Below are 17523 nucleotides of genomic sequence, written 5' to 3'. Positions count from 1 at the left end.
AAGTCCTTCTGTGAAAGTCAATAAAACATTCAGACATGGATGTCCATAGCCCTGCAAATTGAAGCAAGCGCAGATAATAATATGGTTCTAATTTACTGCTCATGTCGAAATACAAAGAGGATGAGAAAAAATGAAGCGAAGAAAGATAAAAATAGCGCTGAGCAAACAAGTATGATATAGACTTAACAGTGTTATTAAGCCTGCTGTCTTTTATCATCGTGCTAATTTTAGCATATGGATAATAAGAAGCATTAAAGAGAGAGGGAGAGAGAGAGAGAGAAAGATAAAACACTAAAGGAGGAGAGGGAGAATGATGGAGAGAGAGAGAGAGAGAAAGAAAGAAAGAAGAATAAAGAAGTAAACCACAAAGAGAGAGAGAGAGAAAAGAACAATCACTCAGCTGCTTTTTCTCCCCCAATGCGGATAGTTTTACATCTACTTCTGACAGCATATCTTCAATGACGCATTCACCGGGTCAGAGGAGACAGGGGGATGGTGGCAGTAATAGCCTCCATTCAAGAGACACTGGATTTATTTCTGTTTACACAAGAGCCATACTGGAGACTCTGATGATGTACATAGAGGAAATTACAGCAGATTATTTTCTTGGAAGAAGTGCTAAAAGTACTAAAAGTAGTCAGGCTTTGAGCCACAAAAGTTTGAATAACAAACTGTTCCGATAAGTCGAATGTGAGGCAAACATCATTTCAACTTGCATTCCAAGTTTTTTTTTCTCCATAAACTGTGCAGAATAACAAAATGTGAGGTGAACATAACTCAAACACAAGTTATTTTTCCAAGAAGCTTCATAAACAAACCAGGCGGAGTCATTACAAGGCAGGGAATGAACTAACATTACACATAATATACAGAATGGATTAAACACGGGACATGCACTGTAACTGCGCAGTGGAATAATGTAAAATAGGGAATAAAAAGAACTACAGAGGGGAAACAAGACAGAGTAATGATATTTGAAGCTGAAGCTGTCATTGATAACATTTTTACCCATAGTTCAGTGACCTTTTAACTTACCACTGACCTTTAACACTAATCATTTCACCTAAATAATCATCTACTCTCTTCTTATCCTTCCTTCTAGGGATGGGAATGAAGCATCAATAATCACTTGTGAAATTCAACTGGTTTCATCTAAAAGACCCTAAAGTGATTTTATAACTTCCTTGAAGGATTAAGATTACTTTTTATGCAACCCTAACATCCATTAATTTTAATATGTATGACACATGACAACTTGTTACAAATCAAGTTTCAATTATGTCATCAAGTATGTAATTCCAGATCAAACTACTTCCGCTAATGGCACTGGTGATATCAGTATTGTGTGAATTTTCTTGCACAGAATGTAGAAATATATTCCAGTCACCTAGGATAGAGACATGTGAATTTCTCAAGGGCATGTTACATCACACCTAGGGAAAAAAAATACAATATGTAAGAGACTACATATATATCACCATTCTAGGTTACAGCATGCTTTTATCTCCTTTAACGCTCATCCATGAATTGTAAACAAAAGTAGCAACACTCAGAATATACTCTACTTCATACTTCTGGGCCCTGTTTCATGAAGAGTTATAATTGATTATATAGTTGATTTCTATCACAAGTCTATGGCAGCCTGTGTGGTAAGGGAATTTACATTTATCTTTTGATAAAATGGGGCCAAGGTAATATAACATGGCATAACGTGACAGTCCCACTAACATCTAGTCTAACGTCAGTGTTAGAGATTGTAAATCCAAGATTTATCTCACAATCATGAAGCATTGAGCATGACTATACCTGACAATATATATACAAGTAATTTAGTTTGATCGATGGCAAAGATGATGTAGTATTCATGATGTCTTTTAGCACTAATGAACATTTGCCAAAAAAATCCTGCATATCGCAAAGTGATGCAGTTTTAATGATAGCTAAGTCATTTCAGTGATATCTTCAGCAGAAATGCATATCACAGACAATACCTGACGATATCTAAAGCGATGTGGTCCTAATTGGTAGCGAAAGAATGTTGCTATCATCCTTCATTGACGATAAACTTTGCAGGAAATATCTTGTGAAATTACAAGAGATGTGGTTTTGATGACATTTCAGTTGAATTTCTTAGCAATGTGCATCCAGCTCGCATCTTGATCGAATGAGTGGCGTGAAAGTCTGGCTCATCCCCACTGTATATTACAAAAGTAATATACAGCGCCATCTGTGGGATCATTTCGAAACCGTTTAACGGTTGATCACAGTGGCTAGTATTTTCGTCAAATTTTCTATGTGCTTGTAAATATCTGTAAATAAATTGTATTATAATGTAAATAGCACCAGTCTGCAAGAATCTTCAGTCATCATGTACTATAAAGCAGCATGTCACACAGACTACAAAACCAACCATTTCTACTTCATATAATCCTGCTTTTTTTTTTTCGTCCATCACTGTGGCATGAAGGAAATCTTGGAACATATAAAGTGTGACATGCACCTCTGTTGATTCCCTATGGCCCGAATTCATGAAGGTGGTTTAAATCTAAACCATGGTGTTTATGCAAATGTTTTCTGCGTACATACGTTTGCCAGATTGCGTACACCAACATACGTTCAGTAACAAAAATGCATTGGCACGCACATGTCAAAGGTATGCCTATGATGTCATGCTTATTTTAGACCATGGTCTAAATTTGTACCATGGTTAAAGTTCAAACCACCTTCATGAATTCAGACCTAGGAAGACTAAATTACAGCCCAAGGCTTTTTTCACACTAGAGATTCTCCTGCCTGGACCCCCTAGCAAATGGTAGACTCTGACTGCGCGAACATGCACATTGTATCATGTGCTTGCAGCATACATGTACACCATGAGCGCAAAGTGTGATGTTCCGTGCGACTGGGACCCAGGACCCGCTTAAGGGTCCAGGAAGCTCTAGGGTTATAGATATTCTCTGTTGCTATTCAAGCATTATTTTTCAGCATTATATGGCAAGATTTAATTGAGCAGGAGAGTGCAGTATAAGATCTTACTGCTTACTTATAAGGCTCTCCATAACTTGTCTCCTGGCTACGTGTCTGCGCTTATTAGTGTACGTCAGCGACGACCAGGACTAAATCGTACTGGACTGACTCTTCATGTTCCCAATACCCGCCTAAAAATGTATGGGGATAGAGCCTTCTCTTCCGTTGCGCCACGTCTGTGGAACTATCTACCAGTCCAGCTTTGGAATTGCAACAGCCTCAATACCTTCAAGTCTGAACTGAAGACTTATCTTTTCCAGCAACTTTGTGAATGATGTGTGACACTTTGCGGAATCTGGGCGCCTTTGAATGCTTCTACAGATAAATGACGCTATATAAATGTTGTTTCATCATCATCATCATCAGAAGAAGAAGAGAGAAGAATTTTACGTGGGAGAAAATACATCTTGAGTAGGAGACACACAGCTAGAAAAGGAGAAATTCAAACTCAACAGGAGAACAGGAGATTTTGCAAAAATGGTCCCAAAGTGGGAGATCTCCCACCAAAGCAGGAGAGCTGGAGTCTCTTCAAACTCAAATGATGCAGTTAGCATTATATAAAACAGGTTGCATATAATGGTAATTTAAAATACAGAGTTAAGAGATACCATACTCTCTGTTTTAAGGCAAGCGTACAGTTTTCGCGAAATTTAAAGGATCATTGGATACCCACTGTATACCAGTACCAGCAATCAGATGGAATATCTCAGGTAAACATGAATACAATCATGTAACAAACGTAGAGCCAAGGCATCCTGCCTAAAGACACATTATTCTGGTATACCAACGGATTGCTACCAGTCTAACAAAGAGGCAAATTTCTATGGAATTAAAATTGGGGAATTCAAGGATACACAGAGCCAACCAGTGGGGGCTAATGAAACTAATACATGCACCTGTATCCACAAGTGATTTTTTTTTCTTTTCTGTTCATGGAGCTGCACAGCTCAAGCAGCACTCGTAGCCATTGAGACAACGATGCGATGGAAATATGATTTCCTGCCAGGCAATGGGGAGAATGAGCCCAGTGAGCTGTGCTCAAACTCTTTGAGCCGGCAGAGAGCACAAGGCTAAGTACACTCTGCAGCTGGTACTGGTATTGATTGGGCAGAGGACCATCCTCAAAATCCAGGTCACATAGAGGAGAGAGCGCACCGCACAAAGGCTTTCTTCACATCCTGCAAAGGTGCGTTCACACCTGGGGGATTTGCGCCCAATTGGCGCACCCATTCCCTTACTCCATTATCTACGTTCTAGCGATAAAGCACAGACAAAACATCCATCTGTCCTTCAAACATTTACAGATATCGATGCACAGTAGCCACTTAAGAGACCCTTCTTTTTTATTTCCTTTCGCCAGTAAATTTTTTGGGAGTACATCGCAATGTTGAAATTTCACGTCCAGAACCTGGTTGAAAGGAACAGTGTCATGACTTTTGACAAAAGGTTACGGATGACAAAACTGGAATGGAGAATGTTCTTCTAGTACAATGAAATTAACTGCGAGTTGGGTGGGATTGCAATGCTGCGAGTATCGACTGCTCCTTTGGTTCCTAGTGCTACACTCTGAGCTTCTTTACTGAAGAGAACTGCTACGAAATAATGCATTTTCTGTACAAAACAGGTGTTAAGTTGAAGAGCAGATGGAAAGCTGTTCTGTACTTTGAGAGTAGAAGCAATAGATTGTACACCATTATACTTTGACATCGGCTGACCTCATACAAAATGTCATCTTCATGCAAATATTGGTAGAAATTCTGAGGATTTGCAGAAAAGCTCATATAATTTCTCACTAATTCAGAAGAAACTTTCTACTTTCCTCTCATAAACCTATAAGAGAGTGCAGGGAGTGTTTTTTGTCTTCTGATATCAGATTTTTCTTTCTCGTTTTTCTTGAGTTACTGGGATGAGCACACTCTTTCATTTCTTTTTTTTTTTTACCAGTCTTTCATAGATTCTTTTTATCCTTGTCTTTCTTTGAACAATGAACATGAATACCTAGAGAGAAAGAAAACTGAACTAAACAAAACTTACACTTTCTTCTGAGATAAGAGCACAACCCTGTGTATTCTGGGGATAGCCTTCTACATACCAACAAATTTGCATTCTTGATATAAGCATATATGATATAAAACATATAATCACAATTATCTCAGCCACTGAGTGGTAGTACTATATTAATCCTTTACAAGTTCACAGGGAAATGTATTACTTCTCTGTGTCAATGTGTGTGCCTAAAAAATGCCAAGTTATGTTTTAAATTCCAAATATGCCAGTTTGTTAATGTCACTATAAAGTCACATCTTATAAAGCACTGTATAAAATGCCAATGGCACAGTGTATTTCACATCATTAGTGCTGAGAAGGTTAGACTGTTGAGCAATACAAAAATTCCCTCATCCTCTCTAGGCTATGAAAGCAAGAATGGAGTACATGCAAATCAACAAAAGGCGTATTTACACCTGATTGTAATCCACACAATACAATTATGTACCACCTGAAGTGTATATTACTAGCCCACAAGAGTGTGGCATTCATGGCATGCATGCATGAACACAGTATAAGTATGTGATAGGTTAATAACAGAATACTTGCTGTTCTCTGTGATATGTTGAGGTGATCCCTGAGCATATAGCACATGCACATAGTGCAATGACAGCCTGTCATATAAATGCCATATAATAATGGTAGTTGGTGCACTTTATTGCTTTAGCATGGAATACCTGGATATATCTATTTCATAAAAATAAAATTCTTGAAATATTCATTCATTTTATTGCTATTATAACCAGTAAATCCTATCCTATCTATTTCCTGTTTGTACCACATGTCATAGAAGGTCAACGATAATAAGCTTTAATTTTTTTCCAGAACTTGAGACATCAATATTTCTGACTTACGTGTATTAGCCTAAACAATATCTGGTAATACATCATTCCTAATTTAGATGAGCATGCTTCGAGATCTCACAGATACCAAGGTTGCTACTTTTACACTGTTCATTACATGATGCCCCCAGTGAAATGATGGATGGGGTGTGAAAGGTTCTAGACAGGATGTACTAAAGGTGGACGTAATACATTCTGGATTATTTTTGCATAGCATTTCTGCATGACTGTAGGAAAATGAGGAGGAGAAAAAGGAAGATGAAAAGGGAATCGAAGATGAAGAGAAAGAAGAGCAGGAGGAGGAAGAGAAAGAAGAGCTGGAGGAAGAGGAGAAAGAACGAGAAGACGAGGAAGAAGATGATGATGAAGAAAAGGAAGAAGAGAAGCAGGGGCAGAAGGAGGAGGAGAAGGATAAAGTAAGAAGAAAGGGGGAAGGAGAAGGAGAAGGTGAAGGAGACGGAGGAGGAGAATAAGGTGAAGCAGGAGGAAGAGGAAGAAATTGAAAAAGGATGAAGGGGAAAAAGAGTAGGAGGAAGATGAAGTAAAAGAAGAAGAGGAGGAGGAAGAAGAGGAGGAAGAAGAGGAGGAGGAAGAGAAGGAGGAGGAAGAGGTAGAAGAGAAGAGGAAGATGAAAGAGACAGGGGGAATGAGGAGAAGGAGAAGAAGATGAAGAAGAAGACGACATAGACATCTGTTGCAGATGTGAACACAGCCGAAAAGTCTGTGTGAACGTGGCCCTGGAGAGCCTATTGACGTCATTACAGAGGCAAGGAGCATAAGCCTAGCTCTGCCACCGATATGTTAGCCCGCATCTCGATATGCCCAGGAACATGCATTTGTTTGTGAAAATCATAGCCCGGGTTATCACGAAGAAAGAGAAGAAGAAGAAGAATTAGAAGGAAGCGTATGGCAAAGAGGGAGGTTGATGCTGGGTCAGAACAGAGAAATATATGCAGGGAGAGATGGGAAGAGTAGAGTGGAGGAAATGGGAGGAATATGAAGTGTTGAACATTATGCATGCAGCGCATATTGTGCCTTTAATATCCCTTTTGTCTGAAGCTCTGCGTCAGAGTTGTGTGGACTACATACATATCACTATGGCCTGCCTGCCATCTAACACTGTAAAAATCTTCTCTTTGAGATTAAAGATGCAAGAGTTGACATCAAAGAGGAATGGCCCTTTGATGTAAAGTCACACAAGTTCAACCTTCAGTGTTTATTTCAAGGCCAATATCAAACCAGTTTTAAAATACAGTTGCAAGCATGAACTTCATAGTTTAACAAAAGAACATCAGTCAATGGATTCATCATAGACACTATAAGAATAAACACACACACACACACACACACACACACACACACACACGCACAGAAAATTAAGAATATCACTCCCCCTAAAACAAACTCTGATATAAAGCTTTGGTTGAACAGTGTCATCTAAAGAGTAACAAGAATGACACATAAAATGAGAGGGGGGGAGAAAAAATATTGTATAATCTCTCTAACTCTGCAAAACATTACACTACAAATGCCATTAAACTAAAAATACTTTTAATTTTGGGGTTGCAGAACAGAACACGGACACCAGGCTACATGAAAAACAGAATCAGTTATCTTACACAAGTTTTTAAATACAATACGGTATCTAACCAAAGATAGTATATAATCACTAAGAGAAAACAACTTTCCTCAAAAAGAGATGTTTTTATAACTAGTAAATTCCTCCCCTATCAGAAAATTGACATACTTGTTCTTCTTCAAGCTTAATTTGACTGCATGTGATGTGGTGTATATCCACAAAGAAGTGTTTGGCTTTTAAAGCTTCCGTGTGGAGTTTGGAAAAAACATATTCCAGAACATGAGGCTTTTGACAAAACTGTTGAGATTGGGTGAAACAATGTTGAACATACTTTGGACACGAAACACAGAAACATGCTGAAGCTCCCACACATTTGAGAAAATAACAAAAGTTGTTTTTATAACTAGTGAATTCCTCCCCCATCAGAAAATAGTGTGTATACTTGTTCTTCTTCAAGCTTAATTTGACTGCATGTGATGTGGTATATATCCACAAAAGAAGTGTTTGTCTTTTAAATCCTCCACGCTGAATTTGGAAAATAATATACCAGAACACAAGACCTTTAACAAACTGTCAAGACTTAAGACTGGGTGAAACAAGTTTGTTACTCTGGACATCAAACACAAAAACATGTTGAAGCTCCCACACATTTGAGAGAATAGCAATAATAACACACTCGAATGAAAAATGTCTCTTAATGTAACTATTTAACCCTTTGTGTGCTTTGAATGCCTTGTAAACATGGCGCAAAAGTCAATGGCACAGAAAGGATTAAAGGTCCTGTTTACCTTTGGGAGCCGTCATCTAAAAAATTTGTCAAGATATCACATTTGATGCATATGTATAGGTCAGTTGTATCACAGAACATCCTACCATACAAAATTGTTGCAATAAAGCCTAAAATATGAGGAGATATCACTATTTTTCTCATGAAACTATAACTGTAGATGATTTAGTCTGGAAACATTTTTATCATAACTATATTGTTCACACTTTGTATATTCAACAATAGGTTCAAATTTGGTTGTTTCTATCCAATACTCACATTTTAGAACTATTTTGAAGCACTAATGCGGGGGTTTTGTTTCATCTGCAAATGGTAAATTATGCCTTTAAATAAATGATGGAGAAGCTGAAAGGCTTCACATTTAGCTGATGGTAGATTCCTTGACAGGGAGTGCTGCCCTCTTGGGGGAAGCAGTCATGGCTGATTATGATGTCAGTGTCTACGACTACTTCCCACTGATCAATACAGATTACATGCCAAGACTTGTTCAAAAAGTCAAAAGCCATTACAGAAGTTCAGCAGATTCTGATGCGAGTCTGTTCACGGCTGGCAAGAAAGTGTGAGGTGCAAATTTACAGCAGTAGTCCCCTTTAAGGAGTCATCATATCAAATGTATAATTGCATAATCTGAATTCATCTTTAATACTAACTGGTATCTGACCTCATAAATTATATATATTTTTTTTTTTTCTGGCGAAGTCCTATTCAAAATGAATTACCCTATGTAGAAGGAGCAATGTGATTATAGAAGTACACTAGCTTAGAATTTTAGGATGCCATTGGCTAAATCTTAAGTCATTTAATCAGTCACTAAGAGCTCTGACAATGCAAATAATTGTTAGTATACAAAGTGTGAATGGTCATCAGATTTTGCACAAGGTGAAAGATTGAGGCACTCCATTCAATGAGGTACATGTTGTGATGCCAGGTTGAATACAGTAGTGCGCATCATCTTTGAAAGAGTGTGAAATCTTGTACCACTGCAGGAGTAAAGACCAAGTATACTGGTAATATTTTGTTTTATACAATGCCTCAGGTGTCAACGGATGTGGTCCACACTGATTTCTTAAGGTAATGCAGAAATTGCAACCATTTTTCATGAAAGACATATGGTTGTACATTGCATTGTGCACAGTTTTATTATGCCAAAGCAATCAGTTGAAGTTGTTGTCAGTAAAATGAGAGGCTGAATTTGTATGGCAAATGTAGCGGTATGTTTTACATAAATTGTTATGCCATTAGGTATGCACTGTTGCAAAAACTTCCAAGTTGACTCTGAGCCTAACAGGGGTGGTAGATTTAAATGGGTGACATCAGCATGCAATATCCCAATCCTTCAACAAAAATGGCATGCTAAACTGTGACAGCATGCAACAGTAGTTTTAACAGCATGCCACATGATAAGTATATCAACCAATTGGAAAGCTAGAATCTTGTTAGGTGTTTTGAATTTCAATTAACTTTTGCACTAAGTTGCTCTCTTTATGTTGTTCGATGCTCCTTCAGTAGTATACACCACTGTGAGGGTAAACCTCAACATTTGGCTTGTCTTGTTCATGGTTGCTGATGGCCTTCGTTCATCTAGCCTTACTCTCCAGATGCCCATTACACATCTCAAGGGATACGGAGACCGGGCATTTTCCTCTATCGCTCCTCGCCTATGGAACTACCTCCCATCTTTTCTCCATGAAATTGACAAACTGGAGCACTCCAAAGCCTCGCTGAAAACTCACATTTTTCACCAGGCATTCAACTGCTAATTTTCTCAGAGGAGACTGTGCCTTTGAATGTTTCTACGACAGATATATTACTGGCGCTATAGAAATGCTGTGGAATATCATCATCCCCATGATAATCATCATATCAGTTTTGTTTTTAAAGATCATGCTGATGCATATCTTACATTTACATGGATGTAGCTTATCACACACACTCTCACACACACAAACACACAAAGAACCCAATCACTAACAGCATATTCTTTGACATGCTGCATCTACACTTTAAATAAATTGATCATTCTTTGGGGTCACTAAATACTTGGAACTATATTCCTTCACATATATTACAATCTAAAACATTTTTTGTTTCATTTTTGAACATTGATCGTTTTTAAAAGTGCCCTCCACTGCCTTAATGAAAAAAAACGTAGACTTCTCCAGTTGAGAGTTCAAAATATACTAAATGTGTATAATCATATAGGGGCATATGATATACAATATGTTTAACCCAAACCCTATTCTTATACGAACTGCAGGCCTACATAAGTGGCATTCCAGAGGGCATTTGCTATACATACACATATCTCAGTATGTGGGACCGTGAAACAGGAGCTCAATGACAGCGTTACCATGGCAAGCTATGCCTCCCTTGGAGAATAATGGCTTTCGTCATCACACATTCTTCTGGGATGCAATTCAAACTGGTTGATTTCAATTACTTGCAATAGGGATTTCCCTGCTAAGCACCCTACAGTTTTTTTCTCTTAAATTCAATTCAATTATTTATATCGAACAAAGGGCAATGCATGATACAAAGTATATTACAGTTATAACAATGCATACTTTGCAAGAATGACATTCTAAGAAGGAAATAAAGCTATGGAAAAGAGTGATCCATAGAAAAGCAGAGTTGTTGTGAAACTGTGAGTACGCATTAAAATCTCCCTTGGTTCTCAGTGTTCATACACTGCTTTTCAGAGTCTGCAAATAAGACTGCCCAGTTTTCAGCTCCAAGACTAACTAATGCTTGATTGAATAAAATGTTTTTTATTTTGACTCCCATAAATGTTCTCTGAACAGAACCATGAGCAGAGATATGTATGGGTCAGAAATACACCCACAGACCACTTGAAGTCAGTTAATTTGGTAGGTAAGAAAAGTCCAAAACCATGTGCGCTCGTGGTAATGGCTCCTTCTTGTGAATGTTGGAGTGTCATTACCCTGGACCACCTCAATTTAGTCTTTTATTCTCAGTCATATGACACATATGCAGTAAACTGAACAAAGTCCAAGGATGAAATAAATACTGGTGGTAAGAATGTAAACAACAAATACCCTAGTCATGCTAATTGCAGACTCATCCAAAAACACAGACTTTGCTGAGCCCGTCTTCTGATACTCCACAAAACTTAAAGGGAAAGATGCTTCCTCAGTGGGCAAACTTTCTCTTCAGATATATCTTTTTTTTTTTTTTTCATGTGCCCTTTGGACTGTGATCTGATACACTTTGGTGGGCAGATGGAACTGAAAAACTTCCAATGCTTCCAATGAGTAATCAATGCAAAAAATTAAAAAAAGGCTTAGTGGAATGGGGGTGTAAGTGCTAGATGGCCTACACAACCTCTGCACCTGAAATTCAAACATGTTTGGACTCCAATAGAACAGACAAACAACATAAACCTTTCCTACAGTGATCCCGTCATGAGACAGGCTGTCCAGGTATGCACAGAAATGCTTCCAGCCCTGCAAGTGCTACTATAATCATACATCCCCATTTGAGAACAAGAAAGGCATTAACACCATACGTTTATGGAGTTAATGCCTTCTGAATCTCATCTGATACAGAACTCTTGTTACTAAAGAGCAACGGAAACAAATCCATTTGTAAGAATTACCAAGAAAGGACAAACAAACAAAATTCTGCCAATGTTTTTTTTTTTTTTTTAAATCTTTGAATCACTAAAAGTGTAGTATCACATACTAATAGTAGTTTGGTGAACATTTTAGTGAATTGGAAAGAAAATGATAATTTGCCTATACTGTCTGTTCACCACCTTCAATGAATGCTATGTTCACCACATATGACCTATTAGAAGGTTGTGCTTGGTAATTTTAGTCAAAGTTCATTTAACTAAATTGCTTTTGTGTTACTGGTACTCTGACTACCAAAAATTTTTCCTTCAGGGGATAGCCCTCCTTCAGAGTTAATATACTCGTGTACAAAACATATGAAGAATACTCTGTATCGCTCGATGGACAAGAGATATCAAATCATTGACAGTTAATACTCACATGTGGGTAAGGCCTCCGGTTGAGGAATGTCTGTGTTGATTCCACTCTCGCCTTGGTGACTGGATCAATGACTGCAAGGATAGAGAGATTATAAACTCTGTGTCAGTCACTGGAAGGACATAAACAAGTTAAAGGTTGGTTGACGCATTTTGTGACAGATTCCTGCCACATAACGAGACTAGAGATCAACGATTTGTCCCACAACACCTTCTCTGTAATAGTTCAAGTTAACAATGATACCATCCCAATTAGTACTGATGGCAAGAATGATTGACAGTTTACAGTTGGGGTGCTGAAGTTTGGTAGGTCATCCAGACCAAAATAAAAAAAAGCTTCTACCTGTCTAGCTAACAGTGAAGAAATAAAAGTGTGACTTGTGAAAACCAAACACGAAATTTTATTTGCAATTAAGTCATACATAAGGGCACCTAACCGTTCCTGTTTTAAAGACAAATAAAAGCAAATCTTCGTGCCTTAAGGCGCCGAAAGTGCAACAAAATTATTTTTCCTCATTTTTAAGGGAGTATGCTACTAAAAAAGTTATTCACTGGTGTTCATGATAAATTTGGACAGTAAACCCTGAGTAAGCATAAAGGCTTGCTGTTCAGCAGATTTCATCTCAGAATATGTTCCCGAGATGGTGACACACAAGTTTCTGTCAGTCACGTCAGCATAATTATACATGTACATAACAGATACCAACTATAAGTGGATTTTGAACTTCGGAACCTGATCTGGTTAATGTCTTTGTAACGAGAATTTAATTACACCGCTGTTTGATTAACTCGAGGGGTGAGCGACGTACATTCTTAAATCAATGACGGCTTTCAACAGAAACCAAAGAAATGAACTTTGCTTGCATCACGAGATATCCAGTGATTTCAAACACGCTTGTGCTTATTTCTCGTGCACGTTTCTAATCGAATCTTAATTCATGGGCTCTTGAATATGGCACTTGAAAATTGCTGGCTAGATGAGGGGTAGCACTTGTGAAACTCTGCTCCATCTAATACAAGTATGCAAGAATTAACGCGAGTCACACCACCAGCACCACCTATACCCAGAGGAAGGGATATGATGTATACAGTCATAAAATGTACAAATAGCATCTCATCTTTAAGAGATGCCATAGACATGTCATCAGCTACTTGGGCACGACTCTGATATTTTACGAGCTGGAAAAAAAAAATGTTGGTTATATACCTTTACACCTTCAGTCCTCACAGCTATAGACAGACATATATCAAGAAGAAGAAACAAAACTGCAATACCTGTGAGCAGTGGACAAATTTTGCAATGTGTACAATAAACATATCACCCCCCCCCCCCCCCCATACATATCTGACACATCTGAGGAAGCTTTGGCTAAAATCCACTACATGCTCTATCAATCAACATAAAATCCTCATCAAGTGTATGTCAAGTGAATTTTCATTGAAATGGGCTAATTGCCACAAAAGTTGTCAGATAAATTCAAATGCCATATTAAACTGCAATTGTTGCATTACTGCCAGATTGTAGCAGAATTGAGCCAGAGTTTATTCAGATGCCTCAGCTTCTGTTTTGTTTTGTTCAGAATTACAAGCCCAAATCATAAGAATTCCACATCTTAATCATAGCAAGTCATAGTCCAATGCATGCCTCCCAGTGACAAGCTGGTATGGACAGACTGCAACTTTCTGAGAGTAACGCCTAAAAACACCTTTAAAGTTTGATGACCTCCCGTGCAGGCATTTGGCCAAGGGAACAAAAACTTTGCACTGTCGGAAAGAACGCAGTTGGCAACTAATCCTGGAGATCTTTGAGGTTTACTCTGAAGAGCAGTGGAATACCCAAGCAACGTCCTTCGATGGAATCTCTAAGTTCCACGTACCACACGTCAACCTCTTTGCTGTCTGGGACAAGTTTGTTTGGGTTCTTGCAAATTTACGACAGCATTGGAAAAAACCCTAAATGTTTTACTTCCAACTAAACTGATTAAATTTGTCTCTGAAAGAAAAAAAAAACTTGTCATATGTTTTTGATTAAATGAACTTGACATATCAGGAAAAGAAAACAAATTAAACTTTTGCATCATTTCTTTGGCAGTACTAACAATTATATGATCTATAGTGTGAACATTAAATCTCATTTGTGAAAAAATACGAATCATGCAAAAGTTTTAAAAGATAATAAAAATTGTCAACATTTTGTCTTTAATTAATTTTCTTGCTGAAACTTAGCTCACACACATTCTTATCTACACAATCTTCCCTGTAATCATGACAAAGAAGAAATTAACCACTTTTTAAAAATCCAAATTGTTCTGAAATCTACATGGAGACATCAAAATCTGCACAACATTCTTCGACATTACCTGTGAACATAAATTTCCCCATTTCCATTCTCACTGAAAACTATTTGAATGCATAGTAAAGATGTGATGCAAATTCTCTATAACATCACTTAATAATTGTCAGAGTTTGCTACGACTTTCAGTTCATTTTCTCCCAGGGCTTGTACACATCAGTGAAATTTACTACAAAACAAAATGTATGTATAAATATATACAAGCTACTTATAACAGGATGATTCACAAATAAAAAGAAAAAACCTGCATATCTGTCTGCAATAAATCACAGGACTTTCTCTTGAAAAAAGATCCCCCCCCCCAAAAAAAAGAAGTATTATGCCTGACTAACGTGACCAAAATACAAGTGATGAGGGTCACTTTGTGTGAGTTGGCTGAATTTGCACTGCACCGAAACAGCCTCGTATTCATGCCATGTATAAACGCCCTGCCTGGCCCCCAAAAATAAGCACACACGCGGAACGCTATTACGTAGTGCACTTTGATGGTGACAAAATAAATCAAGTTCGTGTGACGCTTTGATTCAATTAACGGTCCTGGTAGTTGCCCTGATCGCACCGTTTGGCAATTGAGCCGATGAATTAATCGACATGATCTAGCCACTGAGTGCGTAGCTAAATCCCCATTGAGCTTGGCTATTGCTGAAACTGCTGTAACGAGCATTCAAACATTACAATGATTCTCACACAGTTGTTGGCTTGCACCCAATGTATGCACCATTTCTTTCAAATGATAAACAAAGTCTGTTTTTTTTTTTACAGTCTTGAAACTTGTCAGTGACACATTTCCTGTTCTCTTACTTTTCGTTATCAAACTTGGCACCATCTTTTCCCCCAAACTTGTCCTTACAGTTCCTATCTCTTGAGCTCTGGACAACGCTGACGTCTTAATTTGTCAAAGGAATACTTTACGTTTTTTTCTCTCTTTTTTTTTCGCAGGGTAGTTTGGGCAGGTTGCCAATCAGAATTCAAAGGGAGCAGACTGCTGAGAAGGCGGGGAGGGAAAAACCACAACAAATGTGTAGAAAGATGGGACAGTGCTTAAAAAAAAATCAAAGAAATACACAACTCATAAATGTCCCTACATTTGCTCTCATATTACAAAGTACATGTACATGAATTTTGAACCACTTCAACTTCACTCATTATTACTGCAACGGAAACATTGTCTTATGTTACACAGAAAGATGAGAACTCTAGTCGAGGCAATGTCTTTGATATCACAGATATTGTAAAAGCAGTAATTTTGCACTTGACCATGCAAGATTAACTTTGCATGTTTTCAATTCTGCGGAATCATAACATGAAAACGAAAGTTGTACGTGACAAAACAAAAAAATTCACATGCTTTGTTCTTTGCAGTAACTTCTTGCTGTGTGAAATGTGCAATAATTTCCACATCCTGAGTAATGTTCACTTTTAAAGTAGTTCGTCATACCATTTAGTCTCTTTAATATCCAAATAAGGTTAGAAGTGTAAATCATGCACATGGAGGGACTAAATGATGAAGCATTACTCGGTGATTTCAAGAAATGAAACTGGGTTGGTCAGGATTCAGCATTAAAAATTTATAAATCTGTAGAACATATCTGTATGAAATGGTGAGCTACAAAAAAAGAAAAGAAGAAGAAAGATAATCACACAGATGCAGTTTTCCTGCACTTGCAATTTTTTTAAAGCAAATGATATTTTCTTTTAAGTCATACAGTGGATGTCTCATTGCGAGTATCCCAAAGGGTAGATATTTCATCATCCTAGAACAGAAGATTTGTCTCCTTTACAAGGTCACTGTTGACCTCTTTCAGACATCAATACTTTAAAGATATTGCCGACAAGGGAGGACATACAAACCGTTATCATTCACACATACAAAATAGAAAAGATGCTGATTGCAATCCAAATACCGAGATTCAAACGGACAGAACTATTCTAGTTAATAAAATGTTGTCAATCACGATGATTTGTTGACCAAACTGCACATGCTCAAAATCTACCAAAAAAGGGAAACTTGCCCTTGTGTTCGTGTGCTGTTGAGATGTGTGTTTTGAATGATGGAATAAAAATCTTGAGATTTTTTGCTCCAACTTTCCCACACTTTCCACCATGTGAACTACGGCAGTACATCTCAAATTATTGGGATAATTCGAAAATAATCACAAGATATTTGGGGGATTTGGATCGCAGAGGTGGTAATATTTAGTGGGATTTTCATGTCGACACAGGCAAAAAATCTTGAGATTTAGATCACAATGCAATTCTCAAGATTTGTATCCCACTAATTTGTGTCAGTGTGAATCTCACTATCCCTAGATGGGGAAAAAGTAGACTAATACACAACAGGAGGGAGGGAATGGGGAAGATGGTTCATGACTCACACATTAGGATGGTAGGACAAACCTCACAAAGATTCCTTCATGGGTAATGCAAGCAGCAACAGGCTAAAGTCCCTACTGGGTTGTCAAACACGCCAACATACATTTACATGCTGTGCCTGTCAAATACCCAACGTCCCAATGATGTACAGAGCTCCAGGGGTTGTAGACACATGGAGTCTGGATCTGGCTGAGCTATAAATGCAAATGGCCTCTTTCTCAATCTCTGTACAAGCAGGGGGTTGGAGGAGGAACATGCAAATTGCATCATGCTTAGTCTTGCCACGGGGAAGTCATTCAGTAGATTGCATCTCTCTCACGTATGACGCGGATTTATTGCTGCCTCGCAGAAGCTGCAGTGTAGATTCAAACACACCTCGTCTCTCCTTGACCTGTTGAAGATTATATTGCATTCCGATACCTTTACACAGGCTAAACACAATGCATGCCAACTTGGATATTATGAAGTTTTTAGATACAGATACAAATTAGGAGTCACTAACACAGC

At 38.0% G+C, this 17523-nt stretch overlaps 1 protein-coding gene across 1 annotated transcript in view; it reads right to left on the bottom strand.

Annotated features, from left to right (window-relative positions):
- LOC139739866 (rho-related BTB domain-containing protein 1-like) overlaps positions 1–17523 on the bottom strand; it is an 84444-nt gene that overhangs the window by 29353 nt on the left and 37568 nt on the right. Inside the window, exon 2 of the mRNA XM_071650470.1 lies at positions 12295–12365. The gene's annotated coding sequence lies outside the window, so the exon portion shown is untranslated. The remainder of the gene's footprint in view (positions 1–12294; positions 12366–17523) is intronic.

The sequence above is a fragment of the Diadema antillarum genome, unplaced genomic scaffold, assembly GCF_040938485.1.
Source record: "Diadema antillarum isolate AM-2024a unplaced genomic scaffold, OU_Dant_1.0 seq00000821_RagTag, whole genome shotgun sequence".
NCBI classification, from domain to species: domain Eukaryota; kingdom Metazoa; phylum Echinodermata; class Echinoidea; order Diadematoida; family Diadematidae; genus Diadema; species Diadema antillarum.
This window is presented reverse-complemented; position numbering and strand designations above follow the sequence as displayed.